The following is a 26,479-nucleotide window of genomic DNA, read 5'->3' on the forward strand; positions in this document are numbered from 1 at the left end:
TAATGTTTTAGAGGGTACATTATTAACATTATTTGTCATGGAGCCAAGGAATTTTGTGTTTTAATTTAAGTGTTGAATGATATGTTAACTTACTGCCATGCTCTAATTATTGGTTTTAATTGTTGTAGATTTGCTTGTGTAATTAACACTAACTTTAATTATTTTTTTAACAGAATGTCCATCGAACAAACTTTGGCTCCCAAGGGTGATGAACCAGAAAAAATTGTGTCACCTAATATAGGTGAATCAAATTCGGACGAATCAAATGATATTCCTATTAATGAAGTTGATGATGGAACTGACAACTCAACTCGAACGACCACTCAAGAAAGTTAACTTCAGTTGTTTGGAATCACTTTGATAGAAAATTAATAGGTGGAGAATGGAAAGTTGTTTGCAAATATTGTAGAGGTAAACTTTTGGACGACATACTTGCGTGACCATTGGAAGTCTTGCAAACTTCAAACAACACGAGACATCAGACAAGCACTTCTGAAAACTAAAAGAGAAGGAAATGAAATAGTAGTTGTTGGAAATTAGTTATTTAATCAAGAAATAGCTAGGCGTGCACTGTCATCACATGATAGTTCTTCATGAGTATCCATTGTCAATTGTCGATCACATTGGCTTTAAGGAATTTTGTGCTACTTTGCAACCTTTATTCATGGGGTTTTGTCAAAAAACACTAAAAAGTGACATTATGAAGGATTATCATGAAATCAAAGAGATTACAATGAACATGTTTGCAAAGATTCAAAGTCTAGTTGCAATTACTACTGATATGTGAATTGCTAGTAATCAAAATAAAGGCTACATGACTGTCACAACTTACTTTATTGATGATTCCATGACATTGCAAAGTCAACTTGTGAGGTAATATCACTAAACTATATAAAATGCAACTATTATTGTATTATATTATATTATATTTTGTTGTTGGTGGTTAGATGGTTGAAATTTTTATTTAAAATTTAGGTTCATTTATGTGTCTGCTCCTCATACTAGCATAGCTCTTGTTGAAGTCTTGGTTCAATGTTTGATGGATTGGGATCTTGATTGGAAGCTTTCTACTTTGACTGTTGATAACTATAGTACAAATGATGCTATGATTGAATGCATTATAGAAAGAAAATTCTGCCTAGGTCTCTTATTTTGGGTGGTCAACAGTTTCACATGTGTTCTTGTGCTCATATACTGAATTTAATTGTCAAAGATGGTTTGTCCATAATCTCTAATGTGACATCCTCTACCCCACACACACATATACTAATAATAAAAGGAATAAGAATGTGGAATTAATTAAAATTTTTAAAAACACATTTCAAAGGGTAGAAGATTCACATCACTTAGTGAATCATAATAGAACTTGTTCAAATAAATGATAAAATTATCTCGGCTCAAAACAATGTCGCCCATTCTGAATGAAGAGAAATCACACTAAAGCGAAAAATATAAAACAATTATATTATTCATGGAATTATAACATATGAAATAAAATCCTATGTCCCAATGTCACATTTATTAGAGCATTTTCCTGGTACAGGCTAAGCCTCTCCATCTCCAACATGAAACTCATCACATGCTGACTCACTTGAAACAAAATGACAATCAGCCCAAACACAAACACACACCGGAAGTGAGTTATCACATTTCTAAATAAAATACGGATAAACAAAAACATAAGCAAAATAAATTATACAATTATTTATAACATAACTCAACTTAATACAATCCACGTCACTTCACCATTTTATCATTTAAAATTCATCTTTTAATTACCAACATTACACATGAATCACACACTCGAGTCAAGACATAACAATACTCACCAATTTCATACTAAACAATTCACGGGCATTATGCAACAATTATACTAAGACTCAAGTCTATATGCAATGTGGTACCATGTGTGACATCCTGGAAATTTCTACCCAGAATTTTGTAAACGATGCATTTTGAATGATTATATATAAGTATTATTCAGTGTGTGTGTATATATATATATATATATACACTTCTGGTAGAAGTAGATATATTGGGGGAAAGATACGCGGGTTAGGCTGATTAACGAAGAGAAATCCATAACTGGGATAGTTATAGATTAATTCTCAATTAATTAGTCTAAAAATTATCATTTTGCGTGCAACTTAAAATTTAACAAAACCAACCTCTGAACCACGCTCGAAATTTCATTCTGAGCGTTTTGATATATATATTGCTTACTTTCGAAAACTAGCCCCGACGGGTGTAGAGAAACGTGAGGGACTGGAACCAGAGAAACGACACGCAAACCGAGGCATGATTTTAGCATTTCAGAAGGTCAAATTTTTCTCTTCTTATGACTGAGTATGAGTCACATCAAGAGAAAAAGTGGGCCCCTTTTAGCTCCACTCAAAAGGAGACATGTGGCATACCTTTTTAAAAAAAAAAAAAGAAATGAGGAAGCCTTTTTAAACTAAAAACCACGTTCTCTCTCTCCTCACTCACTCAGCCAAAAGTGCAGAAGCTTTTCTCCTTCTCTTTCTCACGTTGCTATTCCTTTCTTCTTCCTCACCATTGAAGCTCCATCAAAGCTCCAACCTTTGCTCACCATTTCTACTCCAAATCGCGAAAGGAAGCCATTTTCAGAGTCGTGAAGCGCACCTCTACATTGCGGGACTTCAAATTTCAGGTTTGGGTAGACTTCTTCTCACATAAATTTTCGTGGGTATTGGGTTTTGGGAGATATGATGGGTAGTTTTACTAGGTTTATGCCTTATGATAGTTATTTGTGAAGAAATTTGATGAAAGCATGCTAAATGTGTCATGTTTAGGATGAGTCAAGCTTACCCATTCTGTTTTAGGGTTTTTATGATGATGCTTGTGTGCTGAAATGGCTGATGGAAAACTGATAGAGATGAAGGGTAGAGTTGACCTAGGGTTGAAAAGTGAGAATGTAGTGATATGAGTGGAAAAGTGTGATGCTTTGAGGATTTGAAAAGCCAAATCTGGATTTAGTGGTAATTGGAGGTTAGAGTGAGTTAATCCTAGTTTGAAATGTCATTTAGGACTGTGAGAAAGCTTGGGCTGTGCAAAGGAGGAAAATGAGTGACCAAAGTGAAGGCAAGAGCCATTTCTAGGGTAAATTGGGTGTTGAGGAGTCAAATTTTGATTCGGTAGAGTTTTCGTCGTAAAACTAGTTTGAGCGAGTTTAGATTAATGTTATAGACTTGTGTGAGATGAGAGTTTGCTCCAAAATTTCTCCATTCTCATTTTCACTTCTCAAACCTTGAAAATCCACTAAATTGAGGGGTTTTAGATACCTAGATTTTGAGTTGCTTTGGCCTGAAGCTTGTCTTTGGTTTAGATATGATTTATACTTGATTTAGGACTTGTAGGATCCAATTTGGGCGATTTTGGATGAGGGCAAGAGTGATTTCGAAAATCTGCACTTCTAAGCAGAATTTTGTTATTCAAGTGTGCAGCAGAATTTTGTGTTTGTGCAGAAAATGCTTATGCATGGCTGGTTGTGGAAAGGGTTGTACATATTGGGTTCTGGACGTTTTCTAGCAGATCCCAACGGTCAAAATGTATAATTATGTACCAGGGACCTCCAGTAAAATTTTCAAGTCGATCCAACGGTGAAGGAATTGGAACGAAGAGAATGTTACTGGGGTATTTGAGTAAGAAAAGCTGTGGTATTGGTTTGTGTTTTGGGCAGAGTTCTCTGCCCCTGCTCTGTTTTCTTGGGTTTTGATAGTTCATGATGTTTGGATGTTGAAATTGCTTGGATGTTGTGGAAGCTTGGGGGGATTGATGGGGACCCGGTGTTGAGAGGAACGAGGATAAGGGCTACGTGGGAGTACGTGAGCTCAGTTGAAGGTGGGCAACTGGGGGTGGTGGATTTATGTGTGATTTGTGGATGTGGATAATCGACTTGCACCATCGCCCGACCGCCACCTAGTACCACATGTGACGGGTACCCCATAATCTTACATGCTTGAAGTGAGGAAGTGTGGAAGGGAGAGACTTCCTACTTTTATTCGTTGACCACAGAGTGGTACCAGGAGATATGCCGTGGGGGTCAGGAGACCTTGGGGACGTCAGGTGAGGTGCTATTGCCCAAAACCAAGCTTGACCAATCCCGACCCAACCCGGGCATAGTCAGTCAGTGAGAACCTGTGACGTACCTAAACAGGCGAGCTCCTGGCAGTCAACCGATAAAAGAGCAAAGACCACAAAGCAAGGAGGCTTGTGTGGTGGCTGGCCAGCTATGGATCTTGAGTAATATTTGGAATATGGCCTCTAGTAATCGATTACCAAGGGTGGGTAATCGATTACAAGGCTTAAAAATGAAGACAGGAAGTTAAGATGGCCTCTGGTAATCGATTACCAAGGATGTGTAATCGATTACCAGGCTTAAAAATGGGATCAGGAACGTGAGAGGGCTTCTTGTAATGGATTACTAGGCTTAGAAATGGAGACAGTATGTTGTGGAGGCCACTGGTAATCGATTACCAATAATGTGTAATCGATTACACAGAGTAACAAACCACTGGTAATCGATTACCAGTTATGTGTAATCGATTACACAGTGCATATTGTAGGTTTTCATGTTCTGAAGCTATGTAACTCGAGTTTGGCCTCTGGTAATCGATTACCAATGCTGTGTAATCGATTACCAGGGAAGAAAAGCCTTGAGGCACACCTTTTAATTGCATGTAGTGGTTATGGGAAGCATTGTGTTGCTAATGTAGTTAGATCTCTCGTGAAAGAGTCTACCCTTTTCTTTTATTTCTTGTAGATCGTGATGGCAGCGCAGTTCATCCATGACCGAGTGGAGATGGAGTGCCTAGAGGGAGTTTGGGAGACCCTCGAAGGCAATGTGAGGTGCCGATTCCGTGGCACGATCTGACTCATGGCTACTTTGTTGGTACATCTAGAGGAACCAGCAAGCACGCTTCAGCGCACTGTGGAGTGGATATTACCTACACCTACTCCATATCTACTAGTGGAGCCAGTCCAAGTGATTGAGGTGACGTCATCTGAGGAAGACCCCGAGGAGGACCCAGAGGAGCTACCTCCTGAGCCTGCTGTGGATGCTCTTGACTTTCTAGAGGGTGATGAGGACCCACTCCCTGAGGTGGATTCTCCCGAGGACGTCATGTCGGCATCTGAGGCAGACTCTACGGAGGAGAGCGGTCCCGGAGGGATAGCGACTAGTGGAGGTTCTTCATCATAGCAGACGGCCCCTTAGACTAGGATTATATACTTTTTGGGGGTGGGTGTATCTAGTACAGACAGTTAGGTTTACTCTTTTGTTTTTTTTTTGTATGGGTAGACCTATTGTATAGGAATTTGATGAATGTATACATGTGGCTGAAGCCACCACATTGGATACCTTTGCTTGGATGACACTATGTATTTTGCAAAACTCCCATATTTTGGACAGCTTTAGATGATGAATGTACTTGTGTTTAATCTTGTTATTTGAAAAGAAAGTGTTAATAAACTTTATTTGAAAGAGAATTCATCGACCGCATTTTATTTTATTATTTTACACGTGACAACCTAAAATGATGGCTGGTATACTTTTATTTTTGAAAGAGCAACATATTTTAGAGGTTATGCGTGATCAGAAAGAAATGACTCTGAATAGAGTTGTGAACTGGCCATTCAGGACTCTATAGTGATGATTTTCCTTCTGAACTTAATTACTGTGAAAAAGTGAAAGAAACGAAAGAGAAAAAGAAAAAGAAAATCCCATGGTTTTTGTTATTTAAATCATTACTATTAAACCAGTCATTATTTAGGGATGCCACAATTGGTGGTATCGGAGCAAAAGTTGGATTCTAGTGAACCTATTTATGGTCTTATTGTGTGAATGCTGTGTATCTCTGAAACTTGGGAGTAGGTTTCGGGGAGTGACGTTAAGTCACACATTGTGCGTATTTCTACTTTCTTATCTTAAGCAGGAATGTTCAATTGATTAAGTTGAATTGTTGTGTTTATATGTATGTATAGAGAGAAGGATATTGTTGTAACTGTCATAGCCTGTGTGGTACACTTTCTCAGTAGAATTTCTTGGAATACTAATAGCTTCCCTACATGATTAGGTATGGCAGGACGTGGTAGGGATCAGAACCGTGATGTCCTGGATTGCATCCCAGCTGTGGTGGAAACTCTAGTGCAGGAACGTGATGTGGAGCCGGCGGAGTATCGGGGACTCATGGCTTTCCGTAAGAACCACCCGCCGAAGTTCAGTGGGGATTATGATCCAGAAGGTGCTAGGTTGTGGTTAGCGGAGATTGAGAAGATTTTTGAGGCGATGGGTTGCCTCGAGGAGCATAAGGTCCCTTATGCGACATTCATGCTCCAAGGAGAAGCCGAGAATTGGTGGAAGTTTATGAAGCCTTCATTTGCTGCACCTGGAGGCGTGATTCCTTGGAATGCCTTCAAGGACAAATTTCTAGAAAATTATTTTCCACGAGATCTCAGGAAGCGGAAGGCGAGGGAATTTCTGGATTTAAAGCAGGGGAACATGTCCGTTGGGGAATACACGGCCAAATTTAATGAACTTCTACAGTATTGGCCTCAATACCAAGATGCTCGGAATGAGGAAGATTTATGTGCTCAGTTTGAGAATGGGCTCTGATTGGAGATTCAACAGGCGGTTAGCTATATGCAGATCACGGATTTTAATCAGCTGGTGACAAAGTGCAGGATTTTTTAGGACAAGATGAAGGAGAGGCAAGCTTGAGGCTTTGGAGGACCACAGAGAAGCCATCCTTTTAGAGGAAACAGTAGTAAGAGGATGAAGCCATATTCTAGAAACAAGGGAAAACAACCTATGTCTACGTCCAACATGAGCCAATCAAGGGGGACTGGGTTATAATGTTTTTAGTGTGGGGGACCACATCTTAGGAGGAATTGCCCACAACTCCAACAGACATAGGAGAACCGTTGTTATGTTTGTGGCAAGGTAGGCCATTATGCTCGAGAATGTAGGGTGACTGGGAGACCAACGGTAACTGCCAATTCCAACACCGTCAATCGTGGACCCACTAATTCCTCAAGGAGCGGTAATGTTAGCAACAACAACAACACTAGTGGTGGAAGACAAAAGGTACCCTCCCGGGTATTTGCTATGAGTGGATCAGAAGCTGCTGCCTCCGACGATTTGATACAGGGTAAGTGTTTGATTGCTGATAAACTACTAGATGTACTCTATGATTCGGGTGCCACGCATTCGTTCATATCTCATGCATGTGTGGAGAGGTTGGGGTTATGTGTGACGGAGTTACCATATGATATGGTGGTGTCTACTCTGACTAACGAGCCTGTAACCACCTCTCGGGTGTGTTTGAAGTGTCCTATAATTGTTGAGGGTCAATCTTTTATGGCGGATTTGATTTGCCTACCTTTAGCTCATCTAGATGTGATCTTGGGGATGGATTGGTTATCTGCTAACCATATCTTTCTAGACTGCAAAGAGAAGATGCTGGTATTTGGTGGAAATGTAGTTCCAAATGAACCATTGAAAGAGAATGCGGCCAACGATAGAGCGGGGGATGTTCGAACTTACATGGTGTTGTTCTCCATGAATGTGGAGGAGGTCGCTGAAGTTAGTAGTATACCGGTGGTATCAAAATTTCTAGAAGTTTTTCCTGATGATATTTGTGAATTACCACTTGAGAGAGAAGTGGAATTCATTATTGACTTGGTGCCTGGGGCGAATCCAGTGTCGATCGCGCCTTATAGGATGTCTCCAGTAGAATTGGCAGAGGTGAAGGCACAAGTGCAAGATCTTTTAAGCAAAAAATTTGTTCGCCCAAGCGCATCACCGTGGGGAGCGCCGGTCTTATTGGTTAAAAAGAAGGATGGAAGTATGAGGATGTGCGTAGACTACCGGCAGCTAAACAAGGTCACTATAAAGAACAAATATCCTCTACCAAGGATAGATGATTTGATTGACCAATTGAGGGGAGCGACGGTATTTTCGAAAATAGATTTGCGATCGGGGTATCATCAAATCCGAGTTAAGAAGGAAGATATCCCAAAGACTGTGTTTCAGACTCGGTATGGGCATTACGAGTATTTAGTCATGCCATTTGGAGTGACTAATGCTCCGGCTATCTTCATGGACTATATGAACCGTATATTCCATGATTACTTAGATCAGTTCATGGTTGTGTTCATTGATGATATCCTAGTGTATTCAAGGAATAAGGAGGAGCATGAGAAGCACTTGAGAATTGTCTTGCATATCCTGAGGGATAGGAAATTGTTCGCCAAATTGTCAAAATGTGAATTTTGGTTGGAGAAGGTGCAGTTCTTGGGACATGTGATTTCGAAGGATGGGGTTGCGGTGGATCCGATTAAGGTGGAGTCGGTTATGGAGTGGCAACAACCGACAAATCCAACGGAAGTTCGAAGTTTCTTGGGGTTGGCTGGCTATTATAGAAAATTCATTGAGGGATTTTCTAAGTTAGTGCTACCCCTAACTAAACTGACTCGTAAGAATGAGAAGTTTGTCTGGAATGAGAAATGTGATCAAAGCTTCCAAGAGTTGAAGAGGCGGTTGACAACATCTCCAGTGTTAATTTTGCCCGACCCTAAGAGACCATTTGAAGTGTATTGCGATGCAAGCGGGCAAGGCTTGGGGTGTGTGTTAATGCAAGAGGGAAGAGTAGTGGCTTATGCTTCACGCCAATTGCGTCCTCATAAAGTTAACTATCTGACCCATGATTTGGAACTGGCAGATGTGGTCTTTGCCTTAAAGATTTGGAGGCATTATTTATACGGTACTCGTTTTGAAGTTTTCAGTGACCACAAGAGTCTCAAATACTTGTTCGATCAGAAGGAACTCAATATGAGGCAACGAAGATGGATGGAGTTCCTCAAGGATTATGATTTTGGTCTTTTCTACCATCCAGGAAAGGCTAATGTAGTAGCCGATGCGCTGAGCCGGAAGTCCTTACATGTTGCGACTATGATGAGTTTGGAACAGAGATTGATAGAGGAATTTCGAGATTTGAATCTAGCAATCAAGATGCGACCCAAGAGCTTATTTTTGGGAGCGCTGCAGATCACCAATGAATTCGTAGATCACACACGCGAGGCTCAAGAGGATGACCCGTTTCTGCAAGGCAAAGTGTTAGATGCGATGGGAGATAAGGATGTGGAGTTTAAGAAGGACACAACCAGGTTAATTAGATTCAAGGGGAGGATATGTGTGCCATCTTTAGATGATTTGAAGGTTAAGATCTTGGATGAAGCACATAAAAGTCGTCTTAGCTTCCATCCAGGAATGACTAAGATGTACCAAGATTTGAAGAGAAGTTTTTGGTGGCATGACCTGAAGAAAGATGTAGCTGAATATGTAGCAAGATGTTTGACCTTTCAAAAGGACTAGGGCGAGCCCCCGCGGCCCTCAGGAGAATGGAAGCCCCTAGAATTCCGGAATGGAAATGGGAGAGCATATCTATGGATTTGTATCTAGTTTACCCAAGACTAGTCGTGGACATGATGTTGTCTGGGTCATAGTAGATCGACTCACCAAATCTGCTCATTTTATTCCGGTGAATATGAAGTATAAGATGGAGAAGCTAGTAGAGTTGTATATCAAAGAAGGGCATGGAATTCCTTCCAGTATTGTATCAGACAGGGATCCGAGGTTTACTTCGCGATTTTGGACAAGTCTACATGAAGCATTGGGGAGAAAGCTGAAGCTCAGTTCAGCTTATCATCCTCAAACAGATGGTCAGACCGAACGAACCATTTAGACTCTAGAAGATCTACTTCGGGCGTGTATTATAGAGCAACAAGGTAGCTGGATGAATTGTTTGCCATTGATCGAATTTACTTACAATAATAGCTACCAAGCGAGTATTGGTATGGCTCCTTTTGAAGCTCTATATGGACGAAAGTGCAAGACTCCTATTTGTTGGTACGATGATGGAGAAGCAGTACTCCTTGGGCCTGAAATGCTACAACAGATTACCGAACAAGTGAAATTGATTCGAGCGAAGATAAAAGCATCTCAAGATAGGCAGAAGAGCTATTATGACAGAAGGAGGAAGCCATTAGATTTTCAGGAAGGAGAACATGTGTTTTTGAAGGTTTCTCTTGTAACCGGAGTCGAAAGAGCTCTCAAATCTAGGAAGTTGACGCCCAAGTATCTAGGTCCGTATCAGATTTTGAAGAAGGTTGGGCATGTAGCTTATCAAATCGCCTTACCCCCGAGTTTATCGAACTTGCACCCTGTGTTTCATGTCTCTCAACTGAGACGATACAACCCGGATCCATCCCATATACTTGCAGTGGATGAGGTACAGGTAAAGGATAACCTCACCTATAAAGCACAACCTCAGAAGATTACTGATCGAAGAATGAAGTCGCTGAGAGGGAAGGAGATCGAGTTGGTGAAGGTGCAGTGGGGACCCAACGAGGGTGATTCAACCTGGAGTTAGAGAATAGGGTGAGAGAATTGTACCCAAGTTTGTTCATAGAGTAGTTAATTTCGGGGACGAAATTCCTTAAAGGGTGGGAGTATTGTGACATCCTGGAAATTTCTACCCGGAATTTTGTAAACGATGCATTTTGAATGATTATATATAAGTATTATTCTGTGTGTGTGTATATATATATATATATATATATATATATATATATATATATATATATATATATATATATATATATATATATATATATACACTTCTGGTAGAAGTAGGTATATTGGGGGAAAGATACGCGGGTTAGGCTGATTAACGAAGAGAAATCCATAACTGGGATAGTTATAGATTAATTATCAATTAATTAGTCTAAAAATTATCATTTTGCGTGCAACTTAAAATTTAACAAAACCAACCTTTGAACCACGCTCGGGGTTTCATTCTGAGCGTTTTGATATATATATTGCTTACTTTTGAAAACTGGCCCTGACGGCTGCAGAGAAACGCGAGGGACTGGAACTAGAGAAATGGCACGCAAACCGAGGTAGGATTTTAGCATTTCAGAAGGTCAGATTTTTCTCTTCTTATGACTGAGTATGAGTCACATCAAGAGAAAAAGTGGGCCCCTTTTAGCTCCACTCAAAAGGAGACATGTGGCATACCTTTTTAAAAAAAGAAAAAGAAATGAGGAAGCCTTTTTAAACTAAAAACCACGTTCTCTCTCTCCTCACTCACTCAGCCAAAAGTGCAGAAGCTTTTCTCCCTCTCTTTCTCACGTTGCTATTCCTTTCTTCTTCCTCACCATTGAAGCTCCATCAAAGCTCCAACCTTTGCTCATCATTTCTGCTCCAAATCGCGAAAGGAAGCCATTTTCGGAGTTGTGAAGCGCACCTCTACATTGCGGGACTTCAAATTTCAGGTTTGGGTAGACTTCTTCTCACATAAATTTTCGTGGGTATTGGGTTTTGGGAGATATGATGGGTAGTTTTACTAGGTTTATGCCTTATGATAGTTATTTGTGAAGAAATTTGATGAAAGCATGCTAAATGTGTCATGTTTAGGATGAGTCAAGCTTACCCATTCTGTTTTAGGGTTTTTATGATGATGCTTGTGTGCTGAAATGGCTGATGGAAAACTGATAGAGATGAAGGGTAGAGTTGACCTAGGGTTAAAAAGTGAGAATGTAGTGATATGAGTGGAAAAGTGTGATGCTTTGAGGATTTGAAAAGCCAAATCTGGATTTAGTGGTAATTGGAGGTTAGAGTGAGTTAATCCTAGTTTGAAATGTCATTTAGGACTGTGAGAAAGCTTGGGCTGTGCAAAGGAGGAAAATGAGTGACCAAAGTGAAGGCAAGAGTCATTTCTAGGGTAAATTGGGTGTTGAGGAGTCAAATTTTGATTTGGTAGAGTTTTCCTCGTAAAACTAGTTTGAGCGAGTTTAGATTAATGTTATAGACTTGTGTGAGATGAGAGTTTGCTCCAAAATTTCCCAGTCTCATTTTCACTTCTCAAACCTTGAAAATCCACTTAATTGAGGGGTTTTAGATACCTAGATTTTGAGTTGCTTTGGCCTGAAGCTTGTCTTTGGTTTAGATATGATTTATACTTGATTTAGGACTTGTAGGATCCAATTTGGGCGATTTTGGATGAGGGCAAGAGTGATTTCGAAAATCTGCACTTCTATGCAGAATTTTGCTGTTCAAGTGTGCAGCAGAATTTTGTGTTTGTGCATAAAATGCTTATGCATGGCTGGTTGTGGAAAGGGTTGTACATATTGGGTTCTGGACGTTTTCTAGCAGATCCCAACGGTCAAAATGTAGACTTATGTACTAGGGACCTCCAGTAAAATATTCGAGTCGATCCAACGGTGAATGAATTGGAACGAAGAGAATGTTACTGGGGTATTTGAGTAAGAAAAATTGTGGTATTGGTTTGTGTTTTGGGCAGAGTTCTCTGCCCCTGCTCTGTTTTCTTGGGTTTTGATAGTTCATGATGTTTGGATGTTGAAATTGCTTGGATGTTGTGGAAGCTTGGGGGGATTGATGGGAATCCGGTATTGAGAGGAACAAGGATAAGGGCTACGTGGGAGTACGTGAGCTCAGTTGAAGGTGGGCAACTGGGGGTGGTGGATTTATGTGTGATTTGTGGATGTGGATAATCGACTTGCACCATCGCCCGACCGCCACCTAGTACCACATGTGACGGGTACCCCATAATCTTACATGCTTGAAGTGAGGAAGTGTGGAAGGGAGAGACTTCCTACTTTTATTCGTTGACCACAGAGTGGTACCAGGAGATATGCCGCGGGGGTCAGAAGACCTTGGGGACGTCAGGTGGGGGTGCTATTTCCCAAAACCAAGCTTGACCAATCCCGACCCAACCCGGGCATAGTCAGTCAGTGAAAACCTGTGATGTACCTAAACAGGCGAGCTCCTGGAAGTCAACCGATAAAAGAGCAAAGACCACAAAGCAAGGAGGCTTGTGTGGTGGCTGGCCAGCTATGGATCTTGAGTAATATTTGGAATATGGCCTCTAGTAATCGATTACCAAGGGTGGGTAATCGATTACAAGGCTTAAAAATGAAGACAGGAAGTTAAGATGGCCTATGGTAATCGATTACCAAGGATGTGTAATCGATTACCAGGCTTTAAAATGGGATCAGGAACGTGAGAGGGCTTCTGGTAATCGATTACTAGGCTTAGAAATGGAGACAGTATGTTGTGGAGGCCTCTGGTAATCGATTACCAATACTGTGTAATCAATTACACAGAGTAACAGGCCACTGGTAATCGATTACCAGTTATGTGTAATCGATTACACAGTGCATATTGTAGGTTTTAATGTTCTGAAGCTGTGTAACTCGAGTTTGGCCTCTGGTAATCGATTACCAATGCTGTGTAATCGATTACCAGGGAAGAAAAGCCTTGAGGCACACCTTTTAATTGCATGATGTGGTTATGGGAAGCATTGTGTTGCTACTGTAGTTAGATCTCTCGTGAAAGAGTCTACCCCTTTCTTTTATTTCTTGTAGATCGTGATGGCAGCGCAGTTCATCCATGACCGAGTGGAGATGGAGTGCCTAGAGGGAGTTTGGGAGACCCTCGAAGGCAATGTGAGGTGCCGATTTCGTGGCATGATCCAACTCACGGCTACTTCGTTGGTACATCCAGAGGAACCAGCACGCACGCTTCAGCGCACTGTGGAGTGGATATTACCTACACCTACTCCATATCTACTAGTGGAGCCAGTCCAAGTGATTGAGGCGACGTCATCTGAGGAAGACCCCGAGGAGGACCCAGAGGAGCTACCTCCTGAGCCTGCTGTGGATGATCTTGACTTTCTAGAGGGTGATGAGGACCCACTCCCTGAGGTGGATTCTCCCAAAGACGTCATGTCGGCATCTGAGGCAGACTCTACGGAGGAGAGCGGTCCTGGAGGGATAGCGACTAGTGGAGGTTCTTCATTATAGCAGACGGCCCCTTAGACTAGGATTATATACTTTTTGGGGGTGGGTGTATCTAGTACAAACAGTTAGGTTTACTCTTTTGTTTTTTTTTTTTGTATGGGTAGACCTATTGTATAGGAATTTGATGAATGTATACATGTGGCTGAAGCCACCACATTGGATACCTTTGCTCTGGATGACACTATGTATTTTGCAAAACTCCCATATTTTGGAAAGCTTTAGATAATGAATGTACTTGTGTTTAATCTTGTTATTTGAAAAGAAAGTGTTAATAAACTTTATTTGAAAGAGAATTCATCGACCGCATTTTATTTTATTATTTTACATGTGACGACCTAAAATGATGGCTGGTATACTTTTATTTTTGAAATTGCAACATATTTTAGAGGTTATGCGTGATCAGAAAGAAATGGCTCCGAATAGAGTTGTGAACTGGCCATTCAAGACTCTATAGTGATGATTTTCCTTCTGAACTTAATTACTGTGAAAAAGTGAAAGAAACGAAAGAGAAAAAGAAAAAAAAAAATCCCATGGTTTTTGTTATTTAAATCATTACTATTAAACCAGTCATTATTTAGGGACGCCACACCATGTCAATGAAAAACCACAGTGAGGCGCTTAGGAGTACATAACAAGACATGCCACACAATGGGATGTCAGGTCACTCTCACTAAATAAAATCATATGGTGACCAGTTAAGGTCACTGTGTTTTGCGAGAATGCTCCAATCATATGGGATTACTATAGGCTTAAATGAGTTCTTGATTTAATCCCATTTCTCTCCCCCTTTGGCATCAACAAAAAGCCAAAGTGCGTATCAAAATTTAAGTATGCAAAATAACTAAACATTCAAACAACATTTATGAAAAACCATCAACCAAATCATGAAGCAAGAAGCAAGAACCATGAAAACCATGAAGCAACAACCATGAATAGATTAATTATAAACTCCGCATAGTCAAATAACATACTTAATATTGGTCCAAACATACCATGCAAATAAGGAAATAGTAAATTGTTCAAATACCATAATAATATAGAGATTTATTTTGATAAGTCACTAACATCTATTAGTCCTAATTCTCTTCTAATGTTATAGAAGGTATCTTTACTTAGTGGTTTTGTAAAGATGTCTGCAAGTTGATTTTTAGTATCTACAAACTCTAAAACAACATCACCTTTTGACACATGATCTCTAATAAAATGATGCCTAATTTCTATATGCTTGGTTCTAGATTGAAGAACTGGATTTTTAGATATGTTTATAGCATTTGTGTTGTCACATTTTATGGGAATGTGATCTAATATTATTCCATAGTCAGATAGTTGTTGCTTCATCCACAAAATTTGTGCACAACAACTACCGGCAGAAATGTATTCTGCTTCTGCTGTGGATAATGCCACACTATTTTGTTTCTTGCTATTCCAAGAAACAAGTGCAAACCCTATGAATTGACATGTATCACTAGTACTTTTCCTATCTGTTTTTGATCCAGCAAAATCTGAATCTGAGTATCCTACTAGATTGCATAAAGAATTCTTAGGGTACAATAATCCTAAACTAACTGTTCCTAATAGATATCTTATGATTCTTTTTATTGCCATTAAATGTGAAAACTTTGGATCTGATTGAAATCTTGCACACATGCATACACTAAACATAATATCTGGCCTACTTGCAGATAAGTAAAGTAGAGATCCAATCATACCTCTATATTGCTTTGGATCAACAGGTTGACCGGATTCATCTTTGTCAAGATAACAACTTGTATTCATAGGAGTAGCCAAGTGTTTTGAGTTTTCCATTCCAAATCTCTTAATGAGTTCTTTGCAATACTTTGCTTGATTGACAAAGATCCCATCATTTGTTTGTTTGATTTGTAGTCCAAGAAAGTAATTTAACTCACCCATCATGGACATTTCAAACTCACTTTGCATATCAATAAAAAACTCCTTGCACAAAGATTCATTAGTAGATCCAAAAATTATATCATCAACATAAATTTGTACCAACAAGATATCATTATCCTTCTTTTTTATGAATAAGGTGGTATCTACCTTCCCTTTATTAAAATTCTTTTCTAATAGGAATTTACTTAATCTTTTGTACCAAGTCCTAGGTGCTTGTTTTAAGCCATAAAGTGCCTTCTTTAATCTATAGACATGGTCTAGTTTTTGTGAGTCTTCAAACCCAGGAGGTTGTTCCACATATACCTCCTCCTGAATTAGACCATTTAAGAAAGCACTCTTGACATCCATTTGATATAATTTAAAATTCATAACGGATGCATATGCTAATAACATTCTAATGGCTTCTAATCTAGCTACAGGTGCAAAAGTTTCTTCATAGTCTATACCCTCTTCTTGGTTATATCCTTTTGCTACAAGTCTAGCTTTATTTCTAATTACTATACCATTTTCATCCAATTTATTTCTAAATACCCACTTAGTTCCTATGATTGGATAATCTGAAGGTTTTTCTACTAATTCCCATACATCATTTCTTTCAAATTGATTTAATTCTTCTTGCATAGCTACTATCCAATGGTCATCTATAATAGCTTCTTTAAAGTTTTTAGGTTCTATTAATGAAACAAATGCCATATTATTGCATAAATCTTTAAGAGAGTGTCTAGTTGTTACCCCTTTTGAGATATCACCGATGATGTTGTCAAGAGGATGATTTCTTGAAGTTTTCCATTCTTTGGGAAGATCATTGTTTTTTTGTGTTGTGTCATCTTGATCATTCTTGTCTTCATCATCTCTCTTTCTTTTCAGATTTCTTTCTTCATTTTGAGTATCTTCCAAAGTATCTGCAATATCATCAACAAACTCCTTTCTCGAGGAAGTGATATTAGTTTCATCAAAAGTAACATGTATTGATTCCTCAATTGTCATGGTTCTTTTGTTGTATATTCTAAATGCTTTACTATGTAAGGAATACCCAAGGAAGATACCTTCATCTGCCTTGGCATCAAACTTTCCTAGGCTTTCTTTACCATTGTTTAGAACAAAACATTTACATCCAAAAACATGTAAATGTGCAATGTTTGGTTTTCTATTATTGAAAAGTTCATATGGGGTTTTCTTAAGAATGGGTCTGATTAAGGCTCTGTTCATAATATAACATGCAGTGTTAACCGCTTCTGCCCAAAAGTATTTTGGAAGAGGTGTGTCATTTAAAAGAGTTCTAGCAATTTCTTCTAGGGCTCTATTTTTCCTTTCTACTACTCCATTTTGTTGGGGTGTCCTAGGTGCAGAAAAATAGTGTTCTATGCCATATTCATCACAAAATATTTCAAAATCATTGTTTTCAAACTCACCTCCATGATCACTTCTGATGGAGATAATTTTGAGATTCTTTTTGTTTTGAATAACTTTGGCAAGTCTTCTAAATGCATGAAATGCATCATTTTTGAGTAAGAAATAAAGTCCAAGTATACCTAGAATAATCATCAACAATTACTAATGCATAGTAACTTCCACCAAAACTCATAACCCTAGATGGTCCAAACAAATCCATGTGTAACAATTGCAATGGTTGAGTGGTGGAAACAATATTTTTAGATTTAAAAGATACTTTTGTTTGTTTACCTTTTTGGCATGCATCACATAACTTATCTTTTTCAAATTTTAATTTAGGCAAACCAATAACTAGATCTTTTGAAATTAGTCTATTTAGATGATCCATGTTAATATGAGCAATTCTTTTATGCCATAACCATGGATCACAATCTTTACTTAAAAAGCATCTATCATTTTCAGATTTTTGTTTTAGATCAATCATGTAAACATTATTTTCTCTAAAACCTATATGTTCAATATCTTTATCATGCTCATGCTTAATAACACATTTTTCAGAATCAAAAGATACTTTATATCCTCAATCACATAATTGACTAACACTTAATAAACTATGCTTCAAACCTTCTACAAGCAACACATTTTCAATAGGAGTAGAAGAACTCGTACCTATTTTACCGACTCCAATAATTTTTCCCTTGTTGTTGTCTCCGTATGTAACATGTCCACTTTTCTTAAGGGAAATAGTTGTGAATTTGGATACATCACCCATCATGTGCTTGGAACATCCATCGTCTATGTACCATTTCTTCCTTACAAAATCTTCTTTGTTATTCTCGTCATATTTTGTCATGAGACACAAGTTGACTTGGTCTTCATCATAATCTTGGAATAACTTGTTCCTGAAAATACTTTTGAAAGACAAAGAATCTAAAGAGGCCATTAATCTTGAAGTGGTTAAACTTTCTACAAGAAACCTGCTCTGATACCACTTGTTGGATCAAGTGGCCTCAGAATAATTAAGAAAGGGGGGTTGAATTAATTATTCCTAAACCTTTACTAATTAAAAATTTAATCTTCTAAGGCTTTTACTTATGTTGTTAAGAGAATAAGGAGTAGAAGAGAAACTTAACATAAAGTAAAAGCAGAAATTAAATGCACAGCGAAAATTAAAAGAGTAGGGAAGAAGGAAACAAACACACAAGAGTTTTTATACTGGTTCGGCAACAACCCGTGCCTACATCCAGTCCCCAAGTGACCTGCGGTCCTTGAGATTTCTTTCAACCTTGTAAAAATACTTTTACAAGCAAAGATCCACAAGGGATGTACCCTCCTTTGTTCTCTTTGAACCAAGTGGATGTACCCTCCACTACAACTAATCCACAAGAGATGTACCCTCTCTTGTTCTCAGTCAAACTCAAGTAGATGTACCCTCTACTTGTACCACAAAGGATGTACCCTCCAATGTGTTAAGACAAAGATCTCAGGCTGTTAAACCTTTGATACTTTGTGAATGGGGATACAAAAGAATTCTCAGGTGGTTAGTCCTTTGAACACTTTTGTATAAGGGAATGGGAAGAATCAAAAGAATTCTCAGACTGTGTCGTTTTGAATTCTTTGACAAGGGAGAAGGGAGACACAAAAGAATTCAGGCGGTTAGTCCTTTGTTCTTTTGGAAAAGGGAGAAGAGAGACACAAAAAGAATTCAGGCAGTTAGTCCTTGGCGAATTCTTTTTGGCAAAGGGAGAAGAGAATGAAAAGATGAATAACACAAGTTTTCAAGGTTTAGAAAACCAAAAAACTTTAGAAAGCTTTTGGTACAAAGAAGAAGAAGAAGTTCAAAGAGATTCAAGGCATGTAAAGGATTGTATGAAACAAGTGTTCAAGATTGAATGAATGAATGAAAATGCAAAACAAAGCCTTGCTTTTATAGACTCTTCATGTCTGGTCAAGAAGACAATTTAGAAGAGTTATAACTTTTAGAAAAACTTAAAACCAATTTGAAAAAGTCAAAAACCTTTTGAAGAGTTACATCTTTTGATTTATTTAGAAACAATCACTGGTAATCGATTACCAAATCAGTGTAATTGATTACACAAGGCTTTTATGTGAAAGGATGTGACTCTTCACATTTGAATTTGAATTTCAACATTCAAAAGGCACTGGTAATCGATTACCAAAACATTGTAATCGATTACAACTTTTTGAAATTAATTGGAACGTTTTAAATTCAATTTAAAAACTTTTTCAAAACAATTTTGCTACTGGTAATCGATTACAACAATCTGGTAATTGATTACCAGAGAGTAAAAACTCTTTGGTAAACATGTTTTGAAAAAAATCATGTGCTACTCAATTTTTGAGAAAAACTTTTCATACTTATCTCTATTAAGCCTTATCTTGATTCTTGAATCTTGAATCTTGATCTTATTCTTGAGATCTTGAACCTTGAATCTTGATTCTTGACTCTAAACTTTCTTCTTGAGTCTTGAATTCTTCTTTATTCTTATCTTGAACTCTTGAATTGTTCTTGATTCACTCTAGTTGTTCTTTGATTGATCTTTGATTCGCTTGAGTTGTTCTTTGATTGATCTTTGAGCTTTTTGTCATCATCTTTTGTTATCATCATTGTTATCATCAAAACACCTTTGAATCACCTTTGATTCACCATGAAACTTTGCTTCTACACATTTGTCTTGCTCTTGTGATGGAAGTATGAAGGAATGCACATGGAGATGAAAAATGTTAGCAAATAAAACTTTCATCAAGGCAGAATTACCACACTTCATTCCTCACAAGGCTAGTGTTTCTCTCAGCGTACAAGTGTCTCGGCTAAGAGTGTTTTTAATTTCCCCAACTGAACTAATATTCCCAACTTTGCACTTCTTCTCAGTTAAGGTAATCATACATTATATTGTGGATCACTAAGGGCTTTTTAGGCTTGTAACGTGACTAGGCTAACAAGAAACTTATGGTTTTTCTTTAGATTCAAAGTTAGGTTCTAAGAGAGCACCTACCTCATATTTTTTTTATAACCTATGGCTTTATATTTCACAGCCCCAACTTTCATGTATTTAATTCTTAACAACACACAAAATTTCTTTGGTACATAGTTGCTATCAGCTTTTTATTTGAACCATACTCTCTCTCTCTCCCTCTCTCTCTCTCTTTTGCAATAGAAACTATAAAAACTGAATTACATTGGTATTGTAGTAACTGATCACATAATGCAATTTACTCTGGATGTATGTTGTTATTAGTGTTCTTGAAACAAAAATTTTCATCCAAGAATCCTCCTCCCCCAAATTAGGGGTAAATTTGTCTTAACCCATGCTTTCCTACAATCTAAGATAAGGTAGTTATTAATTTCATTCAAGTTGGGTTTCAAAGACAATTTATTCAGATTAGGCTCAATAGGGTGCAAGGGATTTATTCTAGTAATAGGTTGGCTATTTGGCTCAGTGGCTAAGAAAATCAAAACAAGCCCTTGATTATTTCCACCTTATGTATGTACTTAACAGTTTAAGAATCATGCAAAATCAGGAAATTAAGGACAATCGTTCTCTCACAGTTATAAGCTCGCACATCTCACCGGACATTTATGAAGTGCTCGGCTTACATATCATGATTTTTGTTTAGACGTGCTAACCTCTTCACTCTTATGCTTTCAATTCATACTTCATCACTCACAATAATGCCTGCTCACACAAGAATCATAATTTTCACAATCATCTTATCAGTATATAGTATATCTCATTTATCAATTCATCCAGAACAAGTCATAAAATTACTGATTTCCTATGTTTTTATCATGCAATTTTTTTATTCAATGTCTGAAATAAAATTATTGGAATTAAATTGTTGAATTTAAACTGCATAAAATGAAAATAAAATAAAGAAAAGAAATAACACAACTATCCTAAAAAACACACAATGCAATTAACTAAAAGAGAGATAAGGTAAGAAATCATGGGTTTCCTCCCAATAAGCACTTCTTTAATGTTATTAGCTTGACGAGTCCAATGCCTTCAAGGTGGCATGAAGGTCACATAGAACACATCTTCCTTGCATTTTTTTCCTCTTAGCTAGAGACTCCATGAAACTCATGTATCCTGAAAATGCCTTCCATATCATTGCAAGAGAAGTGCTAGTGATCAAGGAGAGAATGACACTTAGAGATTTGTCATGTTCTCCATGCCTTTCTTCCTTGACAATCAATTGATGAGAAGGGATATTGACTTGGAGAATACTTTCTTGTTGAATTTCTACTTGTGAGCACTTCTCCCATTGTTGTTGTGTTCTCTCCTCACTTTTTTCTTCATCTTTTTTATCTTGAATCATGCTCTTCTACAAGACTTTCCTCATGAGCTTCAACCTCTACAAAGTTTTCTTCCCTTGTGATCATAAATTTAGCCACTTCTTTTGCTAGCTTACCAACTTGAATTTCTAGATTTTTAATTATGTGTTGAGTAGATTCATATGTTTCCTTGAGTTGCATCAACAAATTATCAAGATTAAAAATTCTTTCTTCTTCATATTGATTATAGGGTTATAACTCTTGCTCCCACCTATAATTTTTCATGGAGTAACTCTTGCCAACCTGACTTTCGAGATTTTGAATTGAGTTTTGATTGGATTTGAAGCTAGCTTTGGATGTTTCCATGAATTGCATAAACACATTCTTTAGATTAGAAAGTCTTTTTTCTTCATGTTGATTGTAAGGGTGTAACTCTTGTCCCCACCAAGAATTTTTCTTTGAGTGCTCTCCTCCACAAAAATCACAATTTACAGATGATAGATGACTCTAACCCCTAATCATGTGCTTTCAAGATGCTCAGTCCACCTCTTTAAAATATCTTCCATGGATCAAGTTCTTCTGAGATTCCACTCTACAAGCATAGACTCACAAGAAAAAATATATATTTTTTTGTTTTGTAAAAATGAATATAAGAGTGAAGAAAGAAAAATTGAAAAATAGTTTTTTTTTAAAAATAAAAATAAAAAGTTAAAAGATAAATTTGATTGCTTTAAAATTGGAATATGCAAACAACCAAGTACGAAGGCAACGACACCAAAAACTTGTTAACTCGTTGGTAAGTGCACCAATTTGTCTAAAGTAGTAAAGTACTCGAAAGTCCGAGTATTGAATCCACATTGAATTTCTTTGTACTTGGATTGATGCAAACCCAATTTACAAGCAAGAGATAAGAAATTTAAATGTAAAATTTGAAGAAAGTAAGAGAGAGGAAGGATAAGAAATTTAAAATAGAAGATTAGGAGATAATATAAAAACTAAAGAGATAAGAGATTAAAGTAAAAAATAAGAAATGTAGAAGATAAAATAGATAAGATAATAAAAATAAAAGATAAAGATAATGATAAAAAAATGAATTCAGAATTTAAAATATGTTGGGGCCTAACTACCCTTTACACTCAACCCTGGTCCCTCACGATGAAACTTATCTATTCTCTCCCTCTCAAATGCCCTACCAAAGATAGAATAGTAAATCGCATGAAGCATGAAGATGTATGCAGAGACAAAACAAAGTCACTTTTTTATTTTTTATCATAATGTATACTGATAATTTCAAAATTTGAGTTAATTTCTTCTGGGGCTTTGAAGGATGTTAGTGAGAAAGAGAAGTTAGGGTTACAGAAGGGTATTTTTGTCGTTTGTGGGTGCAGGAAGAAAAAAAAGGTGGTGCGGAAAGCAAAAGCCTAAAGTTGTTTTTGTTTAGCCCAAAAAAAGCCCAAAAGCACTACCAAAAATTAAAACCCTAACCCTAAATCCTAAATGGCCATGTGTACTCTCGTCGTGTATAAAGATGAGGACGCTGCCTTTGCAAATGAAAACCAATTGTGCTGCAGCGGTGACCTTTCTCTACCTTTTTTCTATGTTGTTTTCTTTCAATTTTTATTAGGTCTTTCAGCAAATGATTGTTAATATGATGCACCATGTAGCCCCTTGCATCTTCTAGTTTTAGTTGCAAGGAAATCACGAGTTAAGGTTGTCCAGGTGCTAAATCTAGCCACGGCAAATAAAATTCATGTTTTTGGGTGTGTTTTATTCGCCCAATTTGCAATTTTTTTGCCGCGAAATTGTTTTGTTACGCAGTACTGGGTGGTTAAAATGATTGATACCAGTGAATAAGTAAAGCAAAATGATGAAGCCAAAACTTTTCTGAAACTGATGAGGATATCTTGTGTTTCATATGGTCTTCAAAGTTCTCTGATTGCTTTGCTTTTGTTGTTGTAATTAGGGTTGGTTCAATGATTCATTTATTTGTTCTTTTTTATTCCCTTTGTGCTTGTGTGATTATGGGGGTTTCAAGTGTTATTGTTTGTATTAGATGGTTAGTACCGAGTTTGCTGCATTATGTTGGTTCAAAAAAATATTTATTTTTGGTAGATATAGCTTTTGATGCTGTGAATATTCTGGTTTTGTTTCAGCTATAATGTTTCTATAGACAAGGGGAAAAACCAAGGAAAGGAATTGATAGAATGACGAGCAAAGTGATGAGGTCTTAATATCTGAATATGATGTGGATTCCTAATTTCAAATGGTCTTCAAAATTCTCGGATTGCTTTGCTGGATTTGCCATTATCAATTGTGTTTTTTTTTCCACCGAGGTTTTATTTTTCATGATATGAAGAGGAATCAAATTCTAATGGGAGTAATCGGTTATGTATCACCAGTTACTACGTTCCCCTTTTCTCCATTTGAATTTGACTTCCCTTTTGATTGTTTACGTTAGGGTCCTTCTCCAAACAGATTTGTATATAGTGTACATTAGCCTAAGTTTGTTTTAGATTACTTCAATCAACATGATGTTCTTGGGAAATTTAATTGATTGTGTTAGATGTTCATCTATTAAAATTTACATTTGCACCCTGTTTTGATAAATGATTTAGGATAGAGTTATGTTAGTGCCACTTTACACCCACAGCAAAGAACAAGTTGCTTTAAAACTTTCATCTTTTTAAAAAGAAATTTATGTAAAAAGTTTGTGATTTCATGTGGGCATAAATGTCTTTCATCTCCTGGCAGTTGAGACTCTTACTACTGAAGAAATAAAGGAATTAACTGAACACAAGCACACCAAATTTTTTAATCTGATTTGCATCAATCTGTCAGATTATACGAGCATGGTGCAACAAAAAAATTCTTTCTTCCCTGGTTTTTTCTTGCTTTATTTGTCTTTATAAATTGGCAGGTGAAATAGAATTAGGGCAGGACATGTAGGAAGCTGCATGGTTGTTAATTTTATTGCAATGATTGAAGTAGTGTGCTCAAGTAATTTTTGTTCAACAATTGTTTTTTCATGACATCTTGCACTCTGAGAATTTAAGATGCCATCTTCCAATGACTTTGTCCTGATTTACCGTGACTTTCTCTTTTGAAAGCTTGACACTGTTTTGAGAGAGAGGCTATCTCAAGTTCTTGGGGTTAGTTAAAGTCCGTCAAATTACTTGTCTTGTGCCTTTTTATTTTGTGGTCAATGATGATAAATATAATCCCAGCTCTATGAGATCTTCACCATTGCAAGGTCTGGGAATAGATTTGTTCATATTTGTCTGAGGCACCACCTCTCAAAGTTCATGTACATTTTATTTAAATGTTCTATTGCCGGAAATGTGATATTTTTAAAACAAGTTTGACCATTTTTGTTTGAACCTGTTATGTGAAATTGCAATTCGTTTTTGTTGTGTGCCTCGTTTTAATCAAGTTAGAGCAAATCCGCTCTAACCTGCAATTTGTGAAATTATAATTATATGTAACTGAATTGAAGAAATTATAAAGAATTACCAATATAATTAAAAATAATTACTTCAATTCGCTTTAACCTTCAATTCATATTTCTCTTTCATTTGTTGAAAGAAATGATTAGGTGATCGAAACAATGATAATAATTCATCATTACCAGGACAGTTAATTCATCATACCTCTAGTGGTCCCAGAGTTTGGAAAGTATACTCCAGAAGGGGTAAAAATGGGATTTAAGACTCATTTAGTTAGCAATCATGAGATGGCACGAAAGAGGGGGGCAGTATGTTTTCACAATATAAGGAACAATCATTAGAGAGAATAGGGGGGAAATTTGGCATAGGGGGGAAATTTGGCAGTTAGATCTAGAGGGAATGAAGAGGATATTCTAGTATCCTATAGGAGCGTAGCTCTGGGCCCATTTTGGGATTGACACATTCCATTCTCTGTACACGTTTCCATTTTTCAACAATAAAGCTATCTTTCCTCATATTTTCATAATTGTTTTACTGCTACATTGATTATTGTTCTGTTAGTTCGTATCAAACTGGTCCGACCTGTCGGATTCATCATTATCGGAGCCAGTGAATGCCCCCGAAGAAGGTTAAGATGGATGCGAAGGTAGTGGTGTTAGGAGAGATGTCGGAGGTAAAGTCGACGTTAAAAGACGTTCAGAATGCGGTGAAGACTAGCCATGAAAGTCTCATGGCCATGTTTGAGCGGTGTCTAGGGAAGGCGATGCTGGAAGGAGAAGGTAGTGTGAGTGGGAAGGGGAATTCCTCCGGATCCGGGCTTCACAACCTTAGTCGTGATGCATTGTCAGATTTTTGTCAATCCATAAAAAGGTAGAGCTACCGTCCTTCAACGGCGAAGATCCCGCTGGGTGGATTTCACGTGCGGAGGTGTATTTTCGTGTTCAGGGGACGCTACCGGAGTTGAAAGTGAGTCTAGCTCAGTTATGTATGGAGGGAGCTACGATTCATTTCTTCAATTCTCTGGTCGGAGAAGATGAAGGCTTGTCGTGGGAGAAGTTGAAGGAATCACTGTTGGCCAGATATGGGGGTCATGGCGACAGTGACATATATGAACAATTAACAGGGCTTAAACAGAGTGGGACGGTGGAAGAATATATCACCGAATTTGAGTATATCGTGGCTCAGATTCTGAAATTGCCTGATAAGCAATTTTTGGGGTATTTTCTTCATGGGTTGAAGGCGGAGATTAGAGGATGAGTTCGCAGTTTCATAGCTATGGGGGAAATGAGTCGCGCAAGGTTGTTATAGGTGACGCGTGCGGTAGAGAAGGAGGTCTGTGGAGAAAATGGGTCGTCTAGTAGGAGAGGGCTCAGATTTGGAAGCGGGTCACACCGACCCGGAACTCATGGAGAGGGTCGAGGACTTTCAGATTGGGTTTTAGTGAAGAATAGAGAAGGTGGAATGAATGGGGTTTCTAAAAGTAATCCTATTGGGCCTAGAGATGAAAGAGCGGCCCATGGCGATAAGAGAAGGT

The 26,479-nt window shown here is 37.8% G+C and overlaps 3 non-coding genes across 3 annotated transcripts; all 3 read left to right on the top strand.

Annotated features, from left to right (window-relative positions):
* Positions 1-23,360: 23,360 nt before the first annotated feature.
* Positions 23,361-23,443, top strand: LOC112997900 (small nucleolar RNA R160). The gene has a single exon (XR_003262957.1). It is a non-coding gene; the product is annotated as a small nucleolar RNA R160 (small nucleolar RNA).
* A 269-nt stretch (positions 23,444-23,712) lies between these two features.
* Positions 23,713-23,791, top strand: LOC112997898 (small nucleolar RNA R160). Its single transcript, XR_003262955.1, has one exon. It is a non-coding gene; the product is annotated as a small nucleolar RNA R160 (small nucleolar RNA).
* A 906-nt stretch (positions 23,792-24,697) lies between these two features.
* On the top strand, positions 24,698-24,792 carry LOC112997907 (small nucleolar RNA snoR69Y). Its single transcript, XR_003262961.1, has one exon. It is a non-coding gene; the product is annotated as a small nucleolar RNA snoR69Y (small nucleolar RNA).
* The last annotated feature ends 1,687 nt before the right edge of the window (positions 24,793-26,479 follow it).

This window comes from Glycine max, chromosome 1 (assembly GCF_000004515.6).
Source record: "Glycine max cultivar Williams 82 chromosome 1, Glycine_max_v4.0, whole genome shotgun sequence".
Classification (NCBI taxonomy): domain Eukaryota; kingdom Viridiplantae; phylum Streptophyta; class Magnoliopsida; order Fabales; family Fabaceae; genus Glycine; species Glycine max.